The sequence below is a fragment of the Equus caballus genome, chromosome 29 (assembly GCF_041296265.1).
Source record: "Equus caballus isolate H_3958 breed thoroughbred chromosome 29, TB-T2T, whole genome shotgun sequence".
NCBI classification, from domain to species: domain Eukaryota; kingdom Metazoa; phylum Chordata; class Mammalia; order Perissodactyla; family Equidae; genus Equus; species Equus caballus.
In genome coordinates this window covers 36,632,377-36,652,183 of record NC_091712.1, presented here as the reverse complement: position 1 = coordinate 36,652,183, position 19,807 = coordinate 36,632,377, and the positions used below count along the sequence as shown (strand labels likewise).

Below are 19,807 nucleotides of genomic sequence, written 5' to 3'. Positions count from 1 at the left end.
TTATGGTGGACTACAGAATAAAATAAAATCAGACTGCTAAGGCCAACCAGAAAAAAAAATGATGAAAAATATTTGGATCATTCCAAAAAGTACACATTTTTGTTTTTATTTTAGAAATCAAGGGTGAGTCTCCTATTACGTGAGCAGTACATTATTACTTTTACATTAATTATCCCCAAAATTAAATTAGAGATCAGAAGTGTATGCACTGACTACTATTCATGCATTTTTCTCATTTATAAAATGCCTTTTTTTCAAATTGATTCAAACTAGAAGGAATTATTTTATAAGATTTTTCTTCATGAATTTTACTGAAATTATAAACATAGTTTTTTTATTTTTAGATATCACATTACTCATGTACTCAGAGGCCCTGTAGTTTTGAATTGTCTTATTATTTGCTGTTCTTTCTAGCAAAAGAACATTGCTTCTGGACTTTGTATGCAAACTCAAAAGACCCAACATTGAATTTGGTATATATACAGCATTTGATGACGTTATAAGATATATCTGGTTATTGGATTTTTATAATATTTAATCTCCAAAGAAAGCATGGAAACTAAAATGTCAACCTGTAAGACACTTTGAATGAACTGTTCACTTTTTTAAAGCTTCAGGATAATATAAAATGCAGTAATCTTCTGAGAATCTATTTTTCTTCCACAATAAAAGGAGCAGTGATGATAAACTTACTTCTTTAACTCAGGTTGAAGCTGTCTGGAGAGAATTGCAATGTGAAGAAGACAAATATTCACCGCTCAGTCTAGAGGAAACCAGCCATAAATTCACTGGCATCATAAACTTAGATCGATCAAGGTTATTGTTTGGCAGACTGGATAATTTTAGCACTGATATACCCTAATCGTTGTTTTTAGCATCACTGTCAATGCTTTCTTCTCGGTGTCTAGCTTGGTCTTTGCCACATCAGTATCCTCACTTTTGGCTGCTATGTCATCCACAAAACCACACAAACTAGACCAATTCCATCAATAGTGTTTATGGTAGTTTGTGTTTTTTCATTTAGTTTTTCACTCAAGTTATGCCACCCACAGGTTACTACATTGTTCTGCCTTCAATGTAACAGGATATTGCAGAATTTCTATATTGCTAAGTAAGCCTTCCCTCTGTCATGGAAGAGTTAGGGTTTCCACTGATATAGAGGTCTAGAGATGATTTCTCTGCTCTTTAAAAGCATTTTTTTACTGCAATAATAATATGCAACCATATTATTTTGATCTCTTAATTACTCAGTCTGATCAATGTTTAAGTTGCTAGAAGATAAAGGCTATTTTGGTTTAAGTGACTTTATAAAAAGATTGATGTAGTACTATATCCTGTTAGGTGTTTCATAAAGTCATCTCAGGATTACATGTACTGAACATCAGACATTGGCTACATGCTTTAAAATGGGAGGTAAACACTATTATATACGCAAATATTGAGAGATTAGAAAAACACCAACATGTTCAATCTCAGAGTCCACCAATTCAGATTTTTTGATTGTACAATATTTATAGACTCCTGGGTCAAGATGTTCTCTTAATAGTCATAAAGTTTGTGCAGTAACATGGAAAATACTTATAATAAGAATAGCCACTCTTTAATAAGTACCTAGTAGGCAACAGGAACTTTATATAAGTCATTTCTTAGTTTTATAAACAATGCCTCAAGGTATGTACTTTTGTCTTCCTCCTATTACAGATGAGGAAATAAAGGCTCACATAGCTTAGGGAATTTTTCCACTGTTACATAACAAATACACAGTATTAAACGTTGAAACTTGGGCCCAATGATTTTCAAGTCCATAAGTTTTCACTTCACTATCCAATACTAACACTCCTGAAAAAATTAGAAGGCCAAGTGTCCATGTGCATTGGCGCATGCAAATCGACGTGGTTTAGAAAGCAACGCAAAACTTGAAAAGTAAAACCTTGATGTGATGGTGAGTAGAATTACCAACCATTTCCTTTCTCTCAAAAATTTTTAAATTGTTTTTTCAATAGCTGACAATGGGGAAAAAAAGTAAAAGTAAAAAAGAACGGGCACAAGTTCAGTATTGAGGCAGTCATTCCTTTTACATGAAAGGACTTGGATTAATGAGATGAACTTTGTATAATGTAATTTTTCTTAGGAGAAGCATATAAAGACCTGCTCAGGACTAAGTAGACGCGCTTGTTAAAGGAAGCAAACTTCTCGATGACAGCCTAAAAAAGGAACTGATAGGAAATGAGATGAGCCTCAAAAGACTGGTATTATTACGTTTTTAATAATGAAGGCATTAGCGGCACAATTGTTAGAATTTTATCTGTTCTATCATGAAATAAGGATCTAGACAGTATGCAGTAATTAAAGATTGACTTTGATTTAGATAATCCATTTTAATTGCATTTTTAATTGTAGTGAAAATTTCGTGAAGTACCATCTGAAAATGCTGATGTAGAAAGATTAACTAATCAAGATCATGCCGTTATATTTGAATTACTAGAAAGGGACTAAGTGTAAAATACATCTCTCAACTAACACAGAAGTCCCTGTAATCTCATCTCACCTTCTGGGAACAATGTATAACAAATTAAAGCTGGTTCATGGAATGTCATACAATCCGGCTGCAAGATTCTAATTGATGAAGAAATGGCTTTTTAACGATTCTTTAACAACCATAGAAAATTTCAATTACTGGGAATCATGACAAAAACTACCTTAAGGGGACAAAATAGTTTCTACCAGTTTTCTTTAACCAACTCAGAGGTCCCACTGGACACTTTCTGACACTCTACTCTGTTTAGTTTGGTTGAATGGATGGGTGGCTGATTGGTTACTATGAATATATATACATAGTTTTTCAGGAAGACTGGCCCTGAGCTAACATCCATGCCCATCTTCCACTACTTTATATGTGAGACGCCTACCACAGCATGGCTTTTGCCAAGCAGTGCCATGTCCGCACCGGGGATCTGAACCCAGGAACCCCGGGCCGCCGAGAAGCGGAATGTGCAAACTTAGCTGCTGCGCCACGGGGCCGACCCCTGAATATTTTTTTTTAAATATTCAAAATTGGGAAAACATAACTTGAAGTTACCAGATTTGTTGACCTGGATCACCTCGGCCCTACTTACACAGTCTTACCCACTATTGTTAGTCTCATGAATTCAGTGATGGATGCTAGTCTTGACGTGACTTTAGATGTATGAATTTTGGTTCCATTGGTGCCCCTGCCACCCCTTTGTCTTCTTCTGTTTGACAATCTCCACTGCAGCACTTAGCACGCTGTATTTTTAAAAGGTAAATTTTATTTTACCTCTCCCACTAAGCAATGGGACACAGTATGTATTCAATACGTATTTTGATGTTGAATAGATTATAATGGTTTTCTTCTATTTTGATTAATATTCTGAATGCTGTAAAATGTATTGCTCTTCTGACCTTAATAGCTCTGTTAGCTTCTCACAGAAGTGTACACACACATACGTTAACTAAAGACAATACATATAAATTCTTTGCTTTGGATATTCCAAACATATCAGAATATATCTGGAACCTGCTCTCTTTATGTCTAACTTATAAAAAGAGATGTATTAATTGTATTTTAGGTCTTTACATTTATAATTTAATTTCTCGAGAATTGTAACAGCATTAAAAAAATCAAGGTTTTGGTAAAATAAGAACTGTCATCAAGTAAGTTGTGAAGGTTGCTAGGAAGAGAAAATAAAGGACTTGGAAAGAAGATACAGTTCAACAGAAGATGAAACTATGTGAGGCAGCCTCTTACCACGGATTTTTAAGCAATATCTCTTATAGTTTGTATAGATAAAGTGAGAATCCTGTCTTCTTTATTTATTTCAATAAATATTTATTAAGGATTTATTGTGTACATGCAGAATAAATTCATCCACATGCCAGAGATTTTTAAGGAATGTCTGCTACACTTTGTATAGATTAAGTCATATTCCTTACTTCAATAAATATTTATTGACCATTTATGATGTGCAAGCAGAAATTTAGCATGCTCAGAAAGTGGTTCTTGTCAGGGAAATAAATGGAGATATCTTTGTAGACCCTGTTAATATCCTTTATTATGGGAGAATGAAGGCTCCCCTTGGGTTTGAGCCCAGAAAAGAGAGGGATCTTTCTACTTAGAGCTTGTTTTCCTACCACAGATGGCATCCATCAGGATTGCTTTGTCTGGCTGGAAGTTTAAGAAAAGTCAGACCCAAACAAAATCTTGCCACCACACAGCCTTTTATGGCTCCCTGACAAGGGGGAAGGACCATGAGCCAAGGGGCCCTTTCCAGGGTTGGGAACTGATATAGCTTTGAAATCGCATAGTAGGACTGAAAAGGCTCTGACCTGTCAGGCAGTAACTCTAGGAAAGAAGTGTGCACACGCATGTACATGTATAGGGCTCTTTTTCTTTGTTTTTTAAAAACGGTGTCAGAGTATACATGATTTTCTGCATCTTGGCTTCTCGCTAAGATTTGTTATACAAATCCTTCTAACTCAATTTATATAGTTATAGTTGATTCTGCTTTAAAATGACAGCATGATATTTCAGGATATATATTCATCATAATTTATTCCTCTTGATGGGTTATTTCATTTTTATTCATTTATTTGCTCATTTTGCCATTACTGCCAAGGTTGCAATAAACATTCTTGCATATATAATTAAATGTTGTAATTTTTTTCTTATGACAGAGTGGGATTTCTAGGTCAAGTACTATTTACTGGTCTGCTAGGGCTGCTGTAACAAAGTGCCCCACAGGAGAAATTTATTCTCTCTCAGTTCTGGAGACCAGAAGTCCCAAATCAAGATGTCTTCAGGGCCACGTTCCCATTGAGACTCTAGGTGGAATTCTTCCTTGTCTCTTCCTATCTTTTGGTGATGGCTATCAAACTTTGGTATCCTTGGCTTATATTTGCAGCACTTCAATCCCTGCCTCCATCCATAGGTGGTGTTCTCCTTTGTGTATGTCTCGGTGTCTCTTCTCCTGTCTCGTAAAGACACCAGCCATATTAGACTAAAGATCAACTCTACTGTAGTATGATCTCATCTTAATTTACATCTTAATTGCATCTACAAAGATTCTATTTCCAAATAAGTTTGAATTCACAGGTACCAGGGGTTGGGACTTCAATATAACTTTCTGGGGCACACTATTCAACCCACAGCAAAGATATTTGTTAATTTTTAAAAATTTAATAGATCTTGCTGAATCTTCTTCTAAATGACTGCAGCCACTTACATTTGCACTACTTATGTATGACCATGCAACTTTTATCCACATGCTATTCAGCGTTATCTATTCTTTTCTAAACAACTTGACATAATATTAACTATATTAATTTCCACTTGAGTTTGAGCCTCTTTTCATATTTTTTTGTACATATAGATTTGCTCTTGTGAATTATGTTCATATCTTTATTGGGCTGTCTTTTTTAGGCCAGTTTATAAGTTCTCTTTATAATACATAAGTCATAACTCTCTATAACCTCACTTTGCAAACCTTTTTTCAAAAACTGTATCTCTTTGACTTTGTTATGGCATCTTTTGCAATACAAACATTCTTAATTTTTACACACTCAAATATGACAGATAAGTGATCATACACTTAATATATAAAGAGATATTATAAATCAATATGAAAGAGACAACCGGATGAAAAACTGGGCAAACAATGTAAATAGGTATGGTAAGAAAGGAAAAGACAGAAATGGATAGTAGTTAAAAAATCTCTGTCTTCATAAACAACCAAATGAATTAAAATTAAAACAAAAACAAGATACTTTTTTTCTTTTAAATGAGAATTGATTAAAATAATAACTTATTGTTAGGGTTTAAGGAAACATACTAATACAATACCGGTATTGTAAGGTGTAAGATAAATTTTATTGAACACTTACTTCCTGGTTCCAATTTTGAAACATTTTTATGTTCAAAAACTTTCATTTAGGAATCCTACTTTTAGGGGTTTAATGAAGGGAAATAACCAAAGATGAATACAATGCTTTTACTATAATTTTTTAATATTGAAAAATGGAAATAACCAAAACATGTCCTGATGTCAGAGATATAGTGATAAATAAAAATTAGGTTACAAATCTCTATCTACACAGACCCACTATGTATATGGAAAGGAGTATTCAACATTATAAATATATGAGTTCTTCCCCAAATTGATCTATAGCTCCAGAGCAATCCCCGTAAAAATTCCAGCAGATTCCCTGCCTCCTCCTGGGGACTTGACAAACTAATTCTAAAATACAGATTCAACAGCAAAGAACCAAAAATAGCTAAGATAACTGAAGAAGAAGAAGAGAGAATCGTGTCACTAAATATCAAAGTTTTATTATAAAGCTATATCGTTTTAAACAGAGTGCTTTCAAGATAGAGATAGAAAATTAGGCTACTGAAATAACATAGAATACAGAAAAACGGATGGAGAGAGAGAGAGAAGTAGATGTATTGATAGACAGACAGGTTAGATATGTGGCAGAGATAGCATTACAGATTAGTAGGGAAAGGATGAGCTACGTAATATGTTTTTGAGAAAGACAATTTTCCATTGGTGAATGGAGGAAGAAATGTAATTTCTACCTGACACGATAAAATATCTCTGTACCTTCTACATAGGGGTTATGTTTTAAATATCACAAAATTAGAAACTGCAAAGGATATATTGATAAATTTTACTCCATAAGTTTTAAATCTTTTGTTCAAAGATATCCACAGAGATTAGAAGGAACAAACTGGGGGAAAATATTTTGATCACATAATTCTAACAAATAACCAGAAAGTATAGTAAATCACAGTAATCAATAAGAAATAAACAAAAAAGCTAGTAGAAAAATAGCGAAGTACATAAGTAGATATTTCCAGAAAAAGCACTGTAAGTGACCAAGATTCACAATCTCTTAGTAACCTGAAAATACAAACAAAGATGACAACGAGGTCATTGTCCAACTAAATTGACAAAACCTAAGTTTAATGATACAAAGTGTTGGTAAGGATGTGGATTAATGGGAACATTTATAAAATGTTTGTAATAGCAGAAAACTGAAAACAACCTAAATACATCAACATAAACATGAAAAAATAAAATGTGATATATTCAAGCAACAAGATTCTCTATAGACATCAACATTGAGCCACAGCTACAGGCTACATGCACAAAAGAGCTATCGTGTTGAGTGAAGAAGTGAGCTATGCAAAACGTTAAAAAATTGTATCATCTGTCATAGTCTGCTCAGATTGCCATAGCCAAATACCATAGACCGAGTAGCTTAAACAACAGAACTTTATTTTCTCACAATTTTGGAGTTGGGAAGTCCAAGATCAAGATGCCAGCTGAATCGGTTCCTGGTGAGGACTCTCTTCCTGCTTGTACACTGCTGCCTCTAGTTGTGTCCTCACATGGAAGAGATTTCTCTCTCTTCTTCGTATAAGGCTACAGTATGAAGGCCCTAACTTTATGACCTCATTTAATCTTAATTACCTCCTACAGACTCTATCTCCAGACAGTCACACTGGGAAGTAAGTCTTCAACATAGAAATGTTGGGGGACACAATTCAGCCCATAGCTTCATCTTTCTGAAGTTTAAATACAAACAAAAGCAAACTAATATATTATGTAGATACTCATATATATTTAGTGAAACCATAAAGGAAACAATACAACAAGGAAAAAAGAAATGCCAAATTCCGTGATATCATGGGGGATGGGTGTAGAAAGAGGTTCACAGGTTGATTCAATGATATTGATGATGTTCTATTTCTTAATGGGGCAATTGATGTTTATTTGGCTATTATAATCTACAGTTTTCTGTTTCTTAATAAAAATTGAAAAAATATTTATAGACTATTCCCATTTGGATAAGTAAATTATGTATTTCTAAAATGTATTTGAAATAATAGGTGCAGAAAAATTTTATTACAATACCTACTGAATTGATAGCCTTAGTTTTCTCTGGCTGGTAGGATTCTGAGTGATTTTTTTCTTCTAATCATCTAATTTTTCTATTTGTCCTAAAATATCTGTCTGTGTTCAACAGCTGTTTAACCAAAGTAAAGGTAAAGTGAGTTCATATCTGAAGCCAAGTACAAGCAGGAAAGCCATTTCTGTGCCATCTCTGCAGGGAAGTTCCACTTGTGGTGTGACACCAGTGGAGCAAGGGTGGTTGGCAATGACAGATAGCGCCTAGGGCTCCAGGGGATCGGGGACTTGGACTTCTTTGCCAAGGCTCTTCCCAAGCATTTTAAACAAAAATGAATTTTATTGCTAAATAGCTCAATTATTAGATGGGAAACTTAGGGCGTTCTGGCTGCAAGGATTTCTTCACTTCGAGGCGTGACCACTTCTTGAGTACCTGTCAGATTAAAAGAACTAGCTTCCTTAGTTGGGTTTTATTTACTGTCATTATTAATGATCCAAAGGATGGAGTAAACACAGAGCCAGTTAAGCCGGGAGGGATTACTAACACCTGGGAAAACAAAAACGCAGAAATTTCAGTACTGTTGCTCTACTTCTGAGTAACAACTCCATTTAAAGTCAGTCATTAAAATTCTACTACTCTCAACTTTTTTTTTAGGGAGTGCAACACTTTTAACCAATGTTGTTTTTTAAAAAAAATTATAGAAAAAAAGGTCTAATTATAACTTTCCTCTGAAAAAAGGATCTGAAAGTAGCTACGAATATACATTGAGAGTGCTAACGTATTGCTTAGGAAGGGCAACTTTTCAGCCTCAGTGAAATGCATTCTATGTAATTACATTGCCCAGAGGCTGTGTCTAACTTTGAAATCCAAGCAACTAGTGAGGAAACCTCAGGGACACAGACATAAGCCAGCACGTAAAAGGACCTATGGGTTTTCAAGAGACATGCTTCTATCCCCATGGAAGATGAAGGCCTTCTGCAGAACTTTCCAGCAATGAGGAATCACAGATGGCAATGCTGACCTGCATGGGGATGGGGAATCTTGAATATCCAATACACGAGGAGAGAACTGCTGGGTGCATAGACGGTGTGATAAATGGTGTGTGTGTATTGTGAGTTTATAGCTAATGATCATGTGACTTATAGCCAAGGGACAGTATAACCTGTCAGGACCAGGAAGGACATATTGCAGAGGGTAAAGAAAAATGATGAGATTATTTGCTACCGCAGACTAGATTCTGAACACAAGAAAACAATGATTGAAATGTAGAAGGGAGATGATCTCGAGAATATTTCTGTTCACAGGAGTGAAGAACAAAGATTAAAGCAAATATACAGGGACTCTTATGTCTGCACGGAGAGCTCAGTTTCCAAGAGTAGATGTGCAGAAGACATAAGAAGGACCCATACTCTTTGATACAAAGGCAAAACCCTGTAAGAACTGAATCAGAAAGGGCAATACCCAGAATAAACTGAAACTCAAAAATATGAAAATGCCAACCCAACGGACTTATTTCAAAACATTTTCATCAATGGAAGAATGGCAACAGGTTTGTGAAAGTGTAACTATACAATTTCCAACTTTACTTTTTTCTCATCAGAAAACTGGTATTTAATCTGAAGAGGTAGAAAAAGTTTAAGAAGGAAGTCATTTATGGTTGAGACAATGTTATGTATGTTATGTGCACACAACATTTCATTTTTGCTCCTGACATAAAGAAAGATGACATTTCCCAGCCACCAGTCTAGTTCTAGGCAACTGAAGGCAGTGAAAGTGTTGCATGCCTGGTTTTTGAGTCTGGGCTCCAAAAATCTCCTGCACCATCCTCGGTTTGCTTTCTCTTTGTTCTCTTGCCCACAAGCCAGAGGCAAGGAATCCAACAGAACTTTTGAGGTCTCAAGGACACAAAAGAGCCACTGGATGGAAGGAGCTAGATCTCCAAGTCACCTTCTGAGGGAAAGACTTCAGTAGTGTCACCTGACTGTAAACATTCACACTGGAATTTGCATGAGTGAGAAATAATTGTTGACTATGTTAAGCCACTGAGATTTGGGGATTGTCTGTCAGAGCTGTTAGCCTACCCTGTACCAATGCTAGATTAAGAGCTCAAAAAATAAAAATGCCTTCCTTTTAATAAAATTTAATGTATTTTAAAAACATAAATACATTGGCAGAATAATTTTTAATGATCTTCAAGAAACAATGGGCAACGTAGAGGGACCAAAAAGCTAGAAATGGACTAACGCAAAGTTTTACAAGAATAAAAGAAAAATTGGTAAGCTTTATGTCAATTTCAGGCAAACAATATATAATCAATTACTGAATAGAAACTTGGGAGTAAGTTAAAGGAAAGTACTCATTATCAGGAGTCAGATTTGATTCACCAAGACCAAGACATAATATACTTACCTCTTTTCCTGTTTGAAAATTGTTTCTAAGCTGGTAGTTCAGGGAAGAGAATATAGGATCTTTTTGTGGATGACACGAGCAAGGGAGTGAAATGAAAATATTCAAAGGTATGTTGTCTAGTATATTATAATTAATGTTTAAGAATTCAATTTGATATGTAACCAGATTTCTTAAAACTATTTGGCTTTTATTTTAAGAGAACATGTAATAAAATGGTTCAATTATACCTAGCATTTGTACAATGATTTATAGTTTACAAAGCATTACTGTGTACGTTTTCCCTTTGGATTTTTATAACAAGGAATAGATCAGGAAGTTGATGTTCAGAGAGGACAGATAACTTATTGAGACCACACAGTAAATTGCAACTGGGATCAACCTACATTTTCTGACTCTAAGCACAGTTCTCTAGCTACATCATTATGCCTCTTGTCTAAAGTGAATCCTAAAAATGTTTCGTATCTCATTCAATGCTGGGTGGTGACAAAACAAACATAGACAAGATTACTATTGTACAATATCAGAAGGTACTCTCTAATGTGATACTCTGTTATAAACTGAATGTTTGTTTTTTACCCCAAAATTCATAGGTTGAAATCCTGCTCCTCGCCATGTGATGATATTAGAAGGTGGGGCCTTTAGAAGAAAATTAGGATTAGATGCGGACATGAGGGTGTGGCCCTCAGGAATGGGATTAGCACCCTTATAAGGGTGATGAGGGAGCTTGCTTCCTCTTTCTGCTCTCCACCATGTGATGATACAATGAGAGATTGACAGTCTGCAACCCAGGAGAGGGTGCTCACCAGAACTCAACCATGCTGGCACTCTGAAATTGGATTTTCAGTGTCCAGAACTGTGAGAAATAAATTTCTGTTGTTTATAAACCATCTAGTCTATGGTGTTTTTGTTATAGCAGCTCAAGCTGTCTAAGACATGCTGTATTCTTGGAGCCCATATGATGCAGGAGCCAGGGGTATTTATTCCTCTGTAATTTGTGAGCTCCATCTGCACAAAAGTGTCTATGATCTGTGTGGTTCGGTTACCCCCAAGAGCTAAATGCCAACAGTAACACACATGATGAGAATGAGCTGTTGTCAGAGGTTCTACCATGTGAATTCTTTCCACCTTGGAGGCCCATACCAGCTCTAATCTACCTCTGCAGTTGACCATGATAGAAGAGGAAGTGTATTTTATGTAAATGCATCTTAAATAGCGTGTAAACAAATACCTTCTTGAATGCAGGGAAATGTATTCTGTCATCAAACCTTCACAATTGATAACCAGCATATTCTATTTTTAGGATAGCAGATTTAAAAAGCACAAAAACAATTTACCCCATTTTGACCATTTAAAAAATTGCTGAAATTGTGAGTGACGGTGAGAGTGGTAGGAGGTAAGGTCAGAGGAGTCAGGGGAGGACCAAGTGTCATAGGGCCTTTTAGGTCCTACAAATGACCTTGGCTTTTATATTGAGAGTGATGTGAGGTCACTGAGGTGCTTTAAATAGAGGAGTAAAGTGATGTGACTTATATTTAAATTAGGTCACTTTGGCTGCTCTGTTGAGACTAACCTGAAGAGGAAAGACTGGAAGCAGAGAGATTAGTAAGGAGACTATTGCAACAATCCAGGCAAAAAATGATAGAAGTTTGAACCAGGCTATTTGTGGTGGAGGTGGTGAAGAAGGGTCAGATTTGGGATGTACTATGAAGATAGAGCTACCATGATTTGTTGATGGATTGGATCTGGATGAGAGAAAGAATCATCAACAATGACTCCAAAGTGTTTAGCCAGAGTAACTAGAAGAATAGAGTTAGCATATACTGGGACAAGTAAGATTAAGTTTGAGGTGCTTATTAGACGTCTAAGAGATGGTATCAATAGTCAGTGGGATTTTAACTCTGAAGTTTAGGGTAGATGTCTGGGCTGGAAGTCTAATTTTAAGGTTCATCATCACACAGAAGGTACTTAAAAGCGTGAGTCTAGAGGACATATGCAGAGAAAAACTACATATAAAAAAGAGAAGATGCCTAAGGACTGAACCCCGAGACACTTTGAAGTTTAAAGGTTAGATTGATGGGGAGAAATCATCAAAAGAGACTGAGGAGTAGTTAGAGGTTGGAAAGATATCCAGGTAGCAAGTTTAAGAGCACTTGTTCTAAATAGAGAAATTTCAAAACAAAATAAGTTTGAAGAATTGTTGAAAGAATACAGTTCATAATAAATCAATATAAAGTATTTTCAGGAATGCTTTATAGCACATCTCCAAGAGAAAAACGAGCCTTGCTGTCGAGCTGTTCTCATTACAGCAAGGCAGCCCAGAAGTGTAGCAGGAGTGGAAGAGAACCTGGAGATGGGAAGACAAGCGCTGAAGGGTAGTCAATTGGTGATCTCAACTTGTTCCCTAAGCAACAGGAAGCCATGAGACTGGGGAGGACTCCATCAAAAAAAAAGGGTAGAGGCATACAATACAAGTGCTTCCTATATAAATAACTTTGAGTCATATATCTCTCTGTGGATCTTATGAAAGTTATGGATACTTCACCTCAGAACAGTAGAGATATACACACATTCCCAAACAATTTCATTTACAATTACAGGGGTCCATATGACTCTTAAAACGTGAATCCCAAGTTGATGACACCTGGATTAGAAATTGCTCATCAACTTCTCTTTCTTCAAGAGAGGAGAGTCATCAGAGAATTACGAGATCTCCTTGATTTAGGTTCAGGGCAACTCTGACCCAGCTACTTGGTTGTGGAATGGGATTCTCACTGGTAGAGCTTAGTAACCATTTGCTAATAAAGAGAAGAAAATCATCCTGGGTGCCTGTGCCAATGGAACATTTTCCTAAAAACAATTAAATCAAATTTTAGTGGTGAATTGTTAAAGTAGCTTGAGGCAGTGTCATTTACATGGCCTCAAATAATGTCTCCAGTGTTGCAGAAACAACTATTTTCTCTCTGCACTAGAAGAGGAAGGGTTGGGTTTATTTTTTCCCCTTCTCTTCCCTGAGCAAATCCCCATAACAAATAAAGTTACACTTCAAGACGGGATTACTCAGACTATTGGCTTTGCATGCCAATGTTTACTTTAAGTAAAAATGATACTTCTGAGAATTCAAATAATATGTTTAAGTATTTATTTCCAGTCTATAGTTCTGCTTGCATTTGTCTTGGCACTAGCTCACCATGAATGTGTCAGCTTTAAGAAAGATGACTCTTCAGCCACATTTGAATGTCTTCATCCAATGTCTCAGATGTGCTGAATGTGTTTCTATGGACTCCTTGACTACTGCCATTTGATGAAAATTTACCATCCTATTGGCTACACAGTAAATCATCGTCTCTTCTGGAAATAGGCTAATTTTGCTTAAGAAAGAAAACTTTACAGAGAGAGAGAGGATAAAAAATCTACTAAAACAAGTTAAGTGCTACAAAATTTATAATAATGGAGATAATAAATCATCAGTCAACTAACTTTCTGAAAAGACTTCAGCCCTGTTCTTGTCCTCATTTTAAATAAGTTCATTTTACAAATGTCAGTAACTGACCACAATCCTAAGATTGTACCAAGTTTATTCTAAAGAACTCAGCACTTTTTTCCCTCTTTCTCTTTCTGATCTGTGTTCTCTAAAGCATTTTATCAGATGAGAAAGGTTCACACTTCCTGTGGATATCTATTGTTTGTACTTATGTGATGATTATCCACTTGAAGGAGTATCTGTTATAGCCCATACATCTATAACCTAGGGAAATGTAGCTGTTTTAAGAGGACAGACTAGCAACGGATAAACTATCTTTAAGTTACCCAAAGCTCAAAGATTTTTTTATTCTAAACGAACTATTTTCAGGCAGTGAGGTCAGAATAGTGTGGGAAATATTTTAGGATAATCAAAGGTGAAAATCTTTAACATCACTCATTAACTTCATTAATTGGGGATGAATCGTGCTAAGATTCTGTGTGACAGCACCTATGGATTCAATGACGCTTGGTAGCTGCTGTCTTACCTGGCAAGATTTCTAGCAAAACCTGCATGAAAAAATGACTTTGGATATTGCACAATGAGTGTAAAAGGTTGAAGGGAACTCTGATTTCAGACATGATTATTTTTCCGCCTTCCTTGAAATATAACTGATTTTTCTCATCAAAGTTTCTTAATTACCTTATATAATGCTCTAAAATATTTCCCTAGGGGTTAGGAAGTTCTTTTTATGTTTAACTAAAATTCCACCTGGGTAAACCTATTTCTCCTTAGTTTGCCCTCAGTTAATATTGAAGACAACTGTGTACTCTTCCTTTGAGATATATGTTTATAAATTTTAGGGATCCATTATTCTGTTTATAATGGCATAGGGAATGCCAAGAATTCTAACTTCTTAGAAAAAGCAATATTCTAGAGACAGAGAGCAGACTAGTGGCTGCCTAGGGCTCAGTGTAAGAGCAGAGAATGACTGTAAAGGGTTATGTGAAACTTTATAAGGTTATAGAAGTGTTTGAAAAATGGATTGTACTGATGATTGCACAACTGTATATATTTACTAAAAAACATCAAACTGTATATGTATAACGGGTGAGTTTTATGGTATGCATTCCTTATTCAAGCTGCATATAAATACATGAAATATATATATATATACACAAATCATGAAATATATATGTTAAGCATGAATTCTATGAAAGATTGAAATATCATGTAATTATCATATGATTGCAAAATCTTAAGTTAACTCTATAATTCTAAAAAATGATATGGCTTTTTTTTCAGTACCGTTCAGCTGCATTCATGTAACCATACATCTTTAAAGACTAATCTGTTTTATAACTATTCTTAAGCTATGCAATCAAAAGATAAAGCATTTCTTAGGACAAGAAAAGAAACTGTTGACAGTGGATTGATTTATTGGGAAAAGTTTAAAACCACTTGAAGGTTACTTGTTTGTGGTCAAAGAACAATTCACCTTTCCTTTTTTGAGTTTAAAACAGGAACTTTTTATTCTCATGCTGTTTACCACATATTTATGGTTCTCATGCTGTTTACCACATATTTATGGTTCTCTGCCTTCTGGGCACATGCAAAGATGGCTCATCTTGGCTTCTGTGTGGTTGGGTAGCATCATGTGACTAATTTTCTCCAGTGATTTGTGAGCAGAATCACATGACATGTCTGTCATGTCTCTGCTGGAGAATTTAATCGCTGTCGTGAAATCCATTAGAGATCTCTTTTTCTTTTCCATGGAGACTAGAAACTTAGGAGATTGTGACTGCTCCAGCATCTTGAATCTCAGAGTAAGGGTACACGGAAGAGAAGTCCAAGCTGAGTTGTGACGGATAATATATATGTGTGCATGCATCTTCTCACTCTGAGAGTTGCATATATTATGAGATCTATAAATTATGTTATTTACATATATTTAATATATTGTATATGTATGCATATTTCATATATAGTGTGTATATATATTTGGGTATATATAAATATATATATATAGAGAGAGAAAACACCAAACTTTTGGCAATGTTTGTTGCTATGGTATAACCTAGCCTATCCTGAATGATTGAAGAGGCAAGTGTGTAGCAAGAGAGAGCACCACAGGGATTAAGTGACACAATCTGTGTAAGAGATGATGTTGTCTCAGACCAAGTTGGTAGCAGTACAGGTGGTAGAACTAGTCAGATCTGGGATATAATTTGAAGGAGAGTTGACAAGATTGACTGCTGAGCTGGATATACTATATGAGAGAAGAGAACTCAAGGGTGAACACAAGGTTTTTATCAGAGCACTTGGAAGACGACAGTAAGGAAGACTGGTGAAGGAATAGGTTTAGAGAGGAATATTAGGGGTTAGGTTTTGGACAATATTAATTTTGAGATGCCTGTTAGATGTCCAAGTACAAATGCTCGTTGGCAGTAATATATGTACATTTGGAATTAAAGGATGGAGCCAGGGTTGGATACATGAATTTGTGAGTTACCAGATTTCAGATGGCATTTAAAGCCATAGAATTAAATGAGATCACCTAGGAATGAATGTAATCAGAAACAGAAATTCCAATACTCAGACTTTGGCAAACCAATATTTAGAGCGGCAGTTCTCAAATTCTTTTTTCAGGACCTCTCTTCACACTTAAAAATTATTAAACTTCTACTTACATGGCTTTTACCTATTGATATACATCTCATATATATTGATTACCATATTAGAACTTGAAATTAAAACTTAAAATATATATTCATTAGGGGCTGGCCCTGTGGCTGAGTGGTTAACAGCTTGGTGCACTCCACTTCGGAGGCCCAGGTTCACGGGTTCAGATCCCGGGCGCAGACCTACTCCACTCATCAGCCATGCGTTGAGGCAACTCATATATAAAAAAATAGAGGAAGACTGGCATGAATGTTAGCTCAGGGCTGATCTTCCTCAAACAAAAAAAGAGGAGGATTGGCAATGGATGTTAGCTCAGGGAAATCTTCCTCACCAAAAAACCCCCCCCCAAAACAAAAAACATTAATTCATTTAAAATAACAATAATAATTCAATTACATGCTAACATAAATAACTTATTCACTATTCGAAGAACTATATCCCCCCAAAAAAAATCCAGTGAGAAGTGTCACATTACTTTACAGTTTGCAAATCTCTTTAATGTCCAGCTTAATGAAGCCAGCCGAATTCTGATATTAGCTTCTACATTCAATCTGTTGGAATATGCTGTTTTCATTGAAATATATGAAGAAAATCCAGCCTCACTAAGATAGGTAATTGGAAAAAGGAGAAATATTTCAAGAGATAACTTTTCATATAAGTGTGGATATTCTTTCAATCAGCATCCAAACTAGACAAGTGGTAGTTTCTTAAAAATCAGTAACAATGTGAAGTATGAAATCACATTTGTTACACTAAAATATTTGGGTCTATCTCCCACTTGGAATGGATCTTTTACCCACACATGGTTATATAACATCAAGTAGTGGGTCATTTGGAAAATACTTTCACTGATTTATGTAGATATTCCAAATGCTTACACACATCAAAAAAATCACATTAATTGTTATGATCACCAATATCATGAGAAAATTCTTTAACTATTGGAGTTCTGTCAAGCTCGTGGTGGCAGATCCAAGTTTTCCAAAATTGCAAGTTTTACTGGAAACCTCGAATTTCATCATTGGCAGCAAATATTGTTAAAGTTTCTTGAAGTAACAGATTCCCTTTTTGATTTTTTGAGAAAATGCCTACGAAGGCCATATTTTGTCTATCAGTTATTCCTGCAAGTGAAAATGATTTTCCATGAAAAATACAGCTAGTTTGGTTCACAGCTCACTCACTCACACAAGACGTTTCCTTAATATTATCATCCTGTGCCAAATGCAGTAGAAGTGTTTTATGAAGTCTCCTCATTTTGTTACATGCAATATTAAAAAGATGTACTCAAGGGTAGATATTTAATAAAATTAATAACTTTCATTGCTCTATCCAGGACAATCTTAAGTGAATTCAACGTTTCCTAGTAGCATTTAATACAGGCTGGGCACCAGCAGCTACCCGCCATTGCTTTGCATCATTAGTGTAATGTCAAAAGAGTGAAAAGATAAGCAATATTTTGCTATTATGAAAACATTTTTGAACTTGAGGACACTTGAAAGCATCTCAGAGACTCCCAGATGTCAGAGGATCATACTTTTAGAATCACTGGCTTAGAGATTATCTCAAGAAAGCCTTCTAGATATGATGAGTATAAATAGCATATCTGAAAAACCTTACAATCATATAGAACAATTGTTGTGGAATTCAACTCTTTTCTTCGTGTAAATGTGATTATGATTCTTTTAAAAAATGGAAAGATTCTGAATGTAGTAAATACTTTCACGGGATAGAAAAACTATCATATTCATGTAAACAAACTATCTACATAATAAAGTACATGCATTAAACACTTCATGAAGGTCTTATTCTGTCCTAAACAATGAAAAAAAGGGAAAAGTTGGTCAAGTTAATTAACACTTCCTTAAAGAAGAGAAAAGGCATAAGGATAGTTTTAGGAATGACCTGACACCAAGATAAAGCAGTAAGTCATTAATTGGTTATCTTGTGAAGACTTGGGAGAGTCCTAACAAGGTTACTATGACTTTGTCAATGACCACAGCTGTGTTGCATTCAGGAACTTTAAGGGAAGAAAAAAACAGTACAAAGGAAGAGGGAAGATAAGAAAATTGGATAGGTAATTATGCAAAGGTCTTAAGTAAGGGTCATGTGATTTCCAGAAGGTCAAAAGGCAAAGTGTGTAATCAAAATGGTTGAAATAATAGTTAACCCTAAGTGTATTGTTACTTTTCAAACTGACATCAAAGAAAATTTTAAATGCTGATAATGGTTGTGAGAAGATAATTAGAAGGATGGCCGTAGACCATATTAAAGGTAGCTAGATAGCAATGCTAATTAAAAATGTATACAGTCTAAGAATACAAATGCCACAAAATAAAAACAACACTGAAACAAATGCAAAAAATTAAGAAAATCTAAAATTAGTCATGATAAACATAATTTGAGTTTCCTGCATGGTAAGTCAATATAAGCATCAGAATTTAAAATATTTGGGAGTAGATTTCTTAAATTGACAATTTTTATTTTTGTAAGTAAAATTTCTTATCCTTCTAACATGATTATTCTTTTAGGATTAGTTGACTTTTATGATTGTTTTATGTGTGGCCAGCTCTACGCGTTGCTACAGAGAACACTGGAAAATATTTTCGTCATATGTGATACTGGCATAAACTTGGACCTAAAAACTAGATTTTACTGTTTGAAGTTCTAAAATGATGAACTGAAAGCACTGTCATTGTGTTTATTAAACCATAGTGCTACTTATTTGCAAAACCAATAATGTAAAGGCAAACATGCCTGAGGGATTTTAGTAATTAAATCCCCTGGGAACAGGTCCAAAAGGAACGGCATACACCACAGTTGGCTTCATGCTGAATCCAGGTATCCTCCTGAGAGTGAAAGCTTTGGCCAATAGGTACAGTTATTTGATAGTTTAGGTATGGGATTACCTTAGAGAAGCGTAATTGATAGTCCTTTCAACAATTACAAAATGTATCACAAAAAAATAGATTTGGAAGGTTTTATATACTGGGGCAATCAATTCTCTAAGGTTACTGGAAATCTTAAAATATAATTCTGTGTGCGTTGAAGGTAAAAAACGTTTGCTTGGAGGATGCTTTTTTGCATAACTTTCTTACATTTATGTAGTTCCTTATATCAAAATTTTCATGTCCAGTTCCATTTAAAAATCAGTTGATATATATATTTTACTCTTGTATTAGTCTATTACTATAAACCAAGAGTTTGTCTAATTCCATCTCATGATAAAATAAATTATACCTTGATTTCCTTCCATAATGAAATAATTTATTTATCTATTCTCTTAAATGTCATTATTCTAAGTTTCAGAAAATTGAGACAAAGGAT

At 35.1% G+C, this 19,807-nt stretch overlaps 1 long non-coding RNA gene across 1 annotated transcript; it reads left to right on the top strand.

Annotated features, from left to right (window-relative positions):
• Positions 1 to 1,801: 1,801 nt before the first annotated feature.
• On the top strand, positions 1,802 to 11,225 carry LOC138921400 (uncharacterized). Its single transcript, XR_011433949.1, has 3 exons — positions 1,802 to 1,942; positions 9,237 to 9,481; positions 10,932 to 11,225. It is a non-coding gene; the product is annotated as an uncharacterized lncRNA (long non-coding RNA).
• The last annotated feature ends 8,582 nt before the right edge of the window (positions 11,226 to 19,807 follow it).